General features: G+C 37.2%; 1 pseudogene; it reads right to left on the minus strand.

Moving 5' to 3' along the window:
• Nucleotides 1-1,912: 1,912 nt before the first annotated feature.
• On the minus strand, nt 1,913-3,031 carry LOC113720587 (2-oxoglutarate-dependent dioxygenase 21, chloroplastic-like; annotated as a pseudogene).
• Between the last annotated feature and the right edge of the window lie 6,007 nt (nt 3,032-9,038).

Here is a 9,038-nt window from a genome sequence, read left to right on the forward strand (position 1 = left end):
ACGAAAAAAAATTTACTGTAAATTTACTCCACTGTTTTTTTTTTAACTTTTGCTCGTAAATTACTTAAAAAATAAAGAAGAAACCTAGAATGTAGAGATTGGGAGGGTGAATATTAATTTTTAAAACTAATACTACAGAAGTTAATCAGAAGTACATGCTTCTTGCTAACCAAAAATACATGTTATCTTTGTGGTTGTTTTTAGCGTCCATGTAAAGAAAGACAGAGGAAACTACCTGGATTGGAGAAAACCCACAGAATGAATGCACAGAGGAGCAGAACTAAAGGAATGATATGAACCGCATTTTCTGCAAACTTGGCACGGCTTCTCTCTTTCTTAGAGGCCTCGGAGAGTGGTTCATAGACGGGCAACTCATTAGTTTCCAGCGACAGCGCTCTCAGGGCTGTGGACACCTTCGATGACGCAGCCGGCGAAAGGTAGTTGAAGTGATCATCGGTGACTCGGTTAGTGCTTGCTGATCTATACATGCTTTGTTAGTTTATTTCGATTCACAGCAAAGAGACGATTGGAATTTGGAAACAGTACCCAAAAAAAAAAAACAAACAAAGGTAGTAGAAGAAGAACAGAACTGAGAGGGAAAGCGATTAGTTGCCGAAATATATGCAAGCGGCTTGGGATTTGGGAGAATCTGTTATATGGTACTGCATATTTATGACCATATATTCTTGCTTGTATTGCCAAATCTTCTGAATTTTAGCAAATTTGTGTAACAATAAGCAAATTGGGGGATTCAGCTTTTACTTTCTTTTGGACCAAATCCAAAGTTGTCCGACTTTTCAGATATCATGGCATTCCCTAACCATTTTGATAAACTAATTAATCAAAGAAAATGTTATTTATACTCTCATTTTTGTTATTTACACGCTCGTAATTTTTAAATATATACTCCCTCCGTCCCACTTTGATACACGTTCGTTATTTTTTAATTATATACTCCCTCCGTTCCACTTTGATAGTTCTGTATTCCTTTTTTATCTGTCCCAAATTGTAGTCCACTTTCCAATTGAAAAATGTTGTTGTATTTTAATTTTCCTAAAATACCCTTATTCAATGTAAGTAGTTGTTACTATAAACCTACCCCATTTAATGAGAGTTGATTCTTTTTTTACCATTAATTCAAGTTCCCATAAAGTTGTACCATATTTAATGTGAGGGTATTTTAGGAAAATAGCAATCTAAATTTACTTTTCCAACAAAGTTAACTATTTTTTCTTAAACTGTGTAAAAAAAGAAACAGGACTATCAAAGTGAGACGGAGAGAGTAGTTTTTATTTATTAGACTATATGCTAAAATAAATGGTGGTTTTGGAATCTGCAACAAAACGCTACCCATGATTAAATACTTTTTTGGGATAAACAAGCTGAAATATCCTCCAAGCCTTTATAACAAGGACCTTTGAGATCGACAAACAACGAGAACAACACAAAAGTAGAGGATTCGAGGCTTTAAGAGTTGAGTTTTATTTGGTTCAAACCGATTTACTTAATTTTTAATACATTTGGTGTAAACTCGTGTGATTTTAATGTAATAGTAGATTTTACATCAATTAATTATATGAGCTGATAAATTTAAATTTATACATATAAGCTGCAAGAATTATATTAATGATTTCAACTGAATAGAATTCAATTTGTAAGCCCCATTTCCAAAATTAGACGACATAAATAACAATCCAGTCCTTTTTGAGTTCAAAGGAGGGAAAACTGGAAATTGAACCACAGATATCGTGGGGACGGCAACAAGGTAGTCCGTACTCCTTGCTTTCATTGTCCGACGGCAGTCCTATAATGAAAAGCCTGCAGGCCTATCTATTCACCAAAGGTACAGACCGCTATGACTGAAGCATGGAAGAGATTCAGCCGTACATTTTGATACATCACAAAAGGCTTTTGTTTTCAGAGCCCAAAAGAGGGTCCTCGGGGCCAGGAACTTGACAGGGCTTCTACTGCTCCTGGATTATTGATTTGTAATCCTGAGAGCATCGATGAAGCTCTTCCCATCTGCAATGTCATTTTGAGCACAGAAATCGAGGAAGTGTTTAAAGCTACTGTCCCTGTAACCCTTCGGATGCTGTTCATCAACTAGCTCTTTTGCAGTCTCCACCTTCTCATCCATGCCCAAAGTATGAAGACTAGCGATGGAGATTCTGATGGTGTCGCTGCTAAGTGTGACTCTGTGAACCACACTTTTGTACAAGCCATTGCTAAGCACCCCAAGATGATCGCCGACGTTAACCTGCAAGGCACCTTGAATACGTCGGACGGCGGTCCATTTCCCGTCACGGGAGTCTAGAGGAGCATCGGGCCATATTGACAGCCAGTCGTCTGGAGGATTTGCGTAGTGTTTGAGAAATGTCCTCCAAAATTGGACCTTATCAGCTCCGTCCTTTATGCTCGTGCCGTATCTAACAGGCTGGCGAACGTCATTGGACATGAATTTCACCTTCTCCATCGACGGCAGGTTGAAAAAAGCCGAAGGCGGCTGAAAGCGCTCCATCCAAAACTGACTGAGATATCCCATGGTCGACGATCTTCAAAATTCCGAAACAATAAATTTAAAAAAAAATTAATGCATATCGATTATTTTCTCGTTTTCCATGTCGTGATTTTGGATTTGTTGAACTTAGAAAAGCTGATAATCAAAAGCATTTATTTTGACACTTTCTAATTTAAATTCTCTAAAATCAACTTGTAACGCTTAACGACAAGAAGTGGAACAAAGCTTTGAGGGATAAAATTAAAGGGGTCTATTAGATTAATTGGTGTGACAAGAACATTATTGTTTCCACAGGCAGTCGAAATATCTTTGATGACCGCAGATCGCCTTGTAGGGTTATTCAAACCATTCAAATCGACCACAGGGATATTTGCAATTTCTGGATGTAAACTAGGCCTGCTCAGGGGTGCAACTTTGTAACCATTGAGGAACATGGCCGAAACCCCCCCTTTCTTTCTCCTGCGGGGTTTCGCCCATTGGAAAAGAGCTGGATTCCTCATGTTTCGCCTCCATCAATGTCACAACTTGCTTTTCATTCAGGCTCTCAAAGTTGTCAGCTAAATCAGAGAAATGGAAGATGTTGATCAGCCCACAACTTGTATGGGTATCTATGATTATGAATTGAAATAAAGCGAACGACAAGTTGAATATGTGCCGCTGAAACATGGATGCAACTGCAAATCCAGTGCTACGAATAAGGACCATTAAAAACGTAACGGGTTTGTTTGGATAGTGTATTATTTGAAATATTATTTGGAATAATTACTGTAACATTTTTTTGTGATGTGATGTATATGAGATGAAAAAAGGTAATTGAAAATATAAAAAGGTGGATTGGGAAATGTGTTTATGATGCAAGTGAAATATTATTTAGGATAAAAGCACTATCCAAACAAATTTTTTATTCATGTAAACAAAACCCGAAACAAGAATCAAGCGGCATGCCGGGTTTGGACATTTCTATGCCAAAAAGATCATCTAACTTTAGTTCCATTTGAATTGTTATTTTTTGAAATTTCGTAAAAAAATATATTGTAACAATTTAATATATATATAATTAAAAATATATTTATGAAAAACTTAAAAGTTTTCAAAAGAAAATGAATTTCCAAAAACATCAGATTCCAAAAGCATATTGTGCCGTGGCCCTGTGGGTTATTGCATATAAAGAAATAACGAGTGTGTTTGGATAGGAGCTTATTTGAAATAATTATTGTAACACTTTTTGTGATGTGATGTATATAAAATAAAAAAAATAATTAAAAAAATAAAAATATATGTTAAAAATTATATCTGTGATGTAAGTAAATAATTTTTAGCCATTATTTAACTATTTAAACACACTCATTGACAAAAGTCTTACGAAAGGTTTTGACAAAAAAAAAAAAAAACACACACACACACACACTCGTTGGGTTTCTGGGGGCGCATCACTAAATGCCAAAAAGGTACAATAAATGCCTAAAAGGTTTTACATGCATGTTTGGCGTCTCTGTCTGTGGTTGTACGGCATGCTGGGTGACAAGGGATGATAGATGATTAGGGATCGATCGAACGGCCTTTGGGCCCCCGGCTTTGCGGAATCAGGTGCAGGTTCTCGTACTAACCGTACCGGAAACTGTCATGTCGGTCGGATCAATTACAGTTCGACAAAAAAAATTCCCGTACTAACGGACAAACATCTCCTTTTTCCTCCGGACACAAGCCACTACTGTGTTGATGTATGGTAGCCGATTGGACGAGGTTGATCCAATGATTCGATCAAAATTAGTTCATTTTTCATCTTGATTCTCGAAAAGCGGTAGTCCTCGAGGATCAAAGCTTGTCTATTTTAGTTTAGATTCTTACAATACCACAAATTTATTTTGTCATTATGGGATATACGCATTAATTTTTAACAGAAAGCTAATGAATCTGGAGACGCTTGTTAGCTCTTTAGATCGCCTCCGGAAAGCTAGGTGGCAATTCAAGATTTCAACCTAACTTTTTTTTTTTTTTTTTTTTTTTGGGGTTGGAGAATTGGCAAGCTCACTCTAACCAATTTGAAACGCAAAGAAAAAGGAAAATACACAAAGGGAAGAAAATTGGGGGAGGGCGTTATTGAATTCCAACTGCGATTCATTCAATTGAGCTTCAAATTGAATACGATGGATGCATGTAGACCAACTCGATAGCACGCTGTGATTTGGATGGAAACAATCCCTACTTGTGCTTATTGCATTTTTCCATATAATAAAAAGTGGGTAGGACACCCCCGCCAAAGAAAGGAAAGGCTAGAATACAATAGAAATTTGATGTTAGGGATAAGAACAGATCTTATACTTATCGTGTCATCGTGTTGTGTTTGTGTCAGTAAATCTTAACTATAACTCAATTTATTAGACTTTCTTGTTGTGTCGTGTCATAATATGTTTGTTAATGGGTTGATTCAGCTCAATCCACATAATAGTTTTGATATGATACATTATTTTGTTAAATCAATCTATTGACTTATGCTGGAGACAATCTAGCATTTTAATCACTTATTTTAATCCATTTGATCACACAATCAATTTAATGTTACTATTGTTAAAATACACGATAAATTTTTTTTAAATACATAGTCAACACAAATTTTAAAATTTTTAAAACACTCAAAAAAATATAATAGGTAATGAAACTTTTCAAGCATAATGTAAGTTACAAATTTGACTTTGTCTTTATTGCTATTTTTTTGGAAAAATTTCTCCAATTTATCTTACATGCATCATATTTTAAAAGGTAGTAAAATAATTTTTCTCCAAAAACTCTCTAGAAAAATGTGATCCAATGAACCTTTTAGAAACATAGTCATATAGTTCCATATATGATAAGATATAAAACTTGTGAATTTTTAAAACTTCTAATTGAAAAATTCAAGTCAAAATTGATTGTTGTTTGTTTTTTACTAAGCACTCAAAATGGCCTTTGTAGTATTTAATTATTATCATAAAGCAAACACTTTATCAAGTTAGCATGTAAACTTCGTGTTAAAATCGGTTAATCGGTTAATCCAACAATGACTCATTAAAACTCATTTCATGTTAAAATCTAGGGCAAATTATCCAATTGGCCCTTTAACTCTTTGTTTAGGTAAAATTAAGCCCCTCATCTATTTTTTTCTGACTTTAAGCCATTGAACTTGTAAAACTGGTAAAATGTGGCCCTTTTAGCCAGTTTCTCCGGTTTTGCAACCGGAGAACCAATTCACACGAATGCAACTTTAGTTCTTCAAAGGGCATTTTTGTCCGCATATTGTAAACAAAAAGCGCACAACTCCTCCACCTTCCCTCCATTTTCCTAACCCAACCCAACTGCAAACTTCACAGCAACAGCCTTACCCATTTTCATCTTCTCCATTTTCATCTTCTCTTGAGGATCTTTGCGGAGGGAGAAGAGCAAGAGAGTTAATTCCTACTTGTCGGGTTTGGGTATCATCGACATTGAAGCAACAATGGAGGGGTGGCAAATCAGGCCAGAAAATGAATACTTTGATCCTGTCCTCGCTTATGGTATGTATATTTGTTGGAACCTTTAAATGTGAAATAGGTAGCATATTTAGTGGTCAGATGGGTGAAAAGAGTAAAATTTTGGTGGTGGGGGTTACTGAAAGTGACGTGCCAGTGGTCCTAGATGTGGGGGTATGGTGGTGGGCACCAAAGTTTGTTGTTTAGATGTTCAAAAAGTGTAGGGATTGATGAATAATTAGCATTTCATTAAAAGTTGGAACTTTTGTATTGTTTAACTTCGATTCAAGCATTACATTAGGGTTTCCCCTTGATAAAAAGCATGTGAAAAAGAAATTGAAATTTTAATTAATTATATTTGAATTTGAATAGTATATTTATCTGCATTTGTTGTAGCCCAACTTGTATTGAAACAATATATTCATATTGATATGCAGATCCAGAATGTGAAATATTTAGCATAAGATTACACCATGGGGGAAGAATAAATTGGAAAAATTATGTCAGTTATGAGAATGGAGAAGTGGCCTACATAGATATGTGTGATGCTGAACGTATGTCAATGCATGAGTTGAATAAAATGGTTGGAAAAGTTGGTCATCGTAATGCAACCATTTTATACTATTACCTTGAACCAGTTGCAGACATGAGGACTGGTTTGAGAGAATTGTCTACTGATACCCATGTTAGGACATTCTGTGACTGGGCATATAAATTCAAGGTGATGGAAGTGTATTGCCATCATCTGACAGACCCAGAAATTGAAGAATTGAAAAATGCTGTAATAATAGAGTCACCAGACAAGGGGAAAAAGAAAACTGGAGTTGTCATAGAGGAAGTAGATGAGGAAGAATGCATAACTAGATATGTAGGTACTGGGAAGAGTAGTAGAAGGGATTGTATGGTTGGGAATGTAGGGGGTGAAAAAAGAACAAAAAACAGTCAAAGGGATAGTAATGTTAGGCCAGTAGAAGGTGTAGATACGGTTGAAAAGGTAGGGGGTGCAAAAATAGCAAAAAGCACTCATGCAGCTAGTAATGTTGGGACAGAAGAGGGTGTTCATGAAGCTGACTATGGTGGTGGTGAACACGAAGGTGAACATGAAGCTGATGGTGAACATGAAGCTGACTATGGTGGTAAACAGCAAGGTGAACATGAAGCAGAAGGTGAAAACATAGATGATGAATCTGAATCACAAGTAGAGGAAGAAAATGATAGATTCAGTGGTGCCAATGACTATGGTGGTGAAGAGATTATGCTGCACATTTTGAATTCGAATGCTGATGGTTGTGGTGAAACTTCACAGCAACAGCAGAGAGATGAAACAATTGACCAGACGCAATATTCAGAACAGGAGAATGTTTGTGGAAGGCAAACAGAAACTGACTTGGAAACACAACAGCAAGGTGCGAGAAAGAAACAAATTAGGAGAAAGAGAACCAGATCAGCAGAACAAACTAGCCAGGCACCAGAGGATATAGATTCACTCCAACAAGATTACATCCCTGATCACCTGAGCAGTGACAATGACTCTTCAGATGATGAATTCAAAGGGAGATACAAGGACTTTGTCCTAGAGAAATTCCTCAGGGATCCCAAATTCGAGATTGGGATGAAGTTTGAGTCAAGAGCACAATTCAAATCTGCTGTGACCGAGTATGGGATTAGGATGGGTAAACCTGTTTGGACTAGTAAAAATGAGCCCACCAGGGTGAGGGCCAAGTGCAGGGAACCATGTAAATGGTTTGTATTTGCTTCAATAGAAAAGGCTCTGGGCACAAAGGACTTGGTAGTAAAGAGTCTGCATGATGTCCATGAAACATGCAGCCATGCATGGAAAAATAAGAATATTACAGCCAAGTGGCTGTCTGACAGGTATGTAGAGAGGATAAGATCAAATAACAATCTGCCAACAAGAGAGTTAAGGCAAACAGTCCATGAAGACTACCAGGCAGAAGTATCTAAGCATGTTGCAGCTAAGGCGAAGACACTAGCAATAGAGAAGATCAAGGGGTCAGCTGAGTCACAATACAAGAAAATATGGCAATATTGTGAAGAAATTAAAAGAACTCATCCTGGCAGTACAATGGAGGTTATGTTCACTCCATTTAGAGAACCTGGATGTAATCCAAGGTTCATGAGGATGTACTGCTGCCTTGGCCCACTGAAGAAAGGCTTTAAAGATGGGTGCAGACCTATTTTGTGTTTGGATGGATGTCATATTAAAGGTAGGTACCCAGGCCAGCTGTTGACAGCTATTGCAGTGGATCCCAACAACGGCTTTTGGCCAGTTGCATGGGCAGCTGTTGAAAAAGAGGCCACGGAGCAATGGAGATGGTTCCTAACCCTCTTGAGTGGCGACCTGGAAATACAGAACCAGGGACATTATACTTTCATGTCCGACCAGCAGAAGGTAAAAGTTTAATGAGAGATCTAAAACTTTTATTCTATGGTTTTATAGCAGATTTTAAGCCCCTGAACTTTTAGTGTAGGTAAAAACAAGCCCCTCAACTTTTAGTGTAGGTAAAAACAAGCCCCTCAACTTTTAGTGTAGGTTAAAACAAGCCCCTCAACTTTTAATATAGCATACTTGTTGCCCTCAAACTAACCACTTGGCTGGTATATCTAACTTATACCTGTTGTGATATTTTTTGTAGGGACTAGACAGAGCACTCGCAGAGGTTCTACCAAATTCTGAACACAGATACTGTGTTCAACACATGTATAGGAATTTCAAAAAGAAACATCCAGGATTAGGTTTAAAGGATCGATTGTGGCATATAGCAAGCACCACAACAGTGGAACATTTCAACCAAGCCTTGGATGACCTTAAAGCCTATGACCAAGAAGCACATGCATGGGTGAAGAAGGGACCACACCCTCAACATTGGTGTAAGGCCTTTTTTTCCAAACATACACAGTGTGATATGTTGGTTAATAACCTGTGTGAATCATTTAATGCCCATATTTTAGAGGCTAGGGACCAGCCTATTATTTCTATGATGGAGGCTATTAGGGAATACCTCATGGAAAGG

Source organism: Coffea arabica, chromosome 2c, assembly GCF_036785885.1.
Source record: "Coffea arabica cultivar ET-39 chromosome 2c, Coffea Arabica ET-39 HiFi, whole genome shotgun sequence".
NCBI lineage: Eukaryota > Viridiplantae > Streptophyta > Magnoliopsida > Gentianales > Rubiaceae > Coffea > Coffea arabica.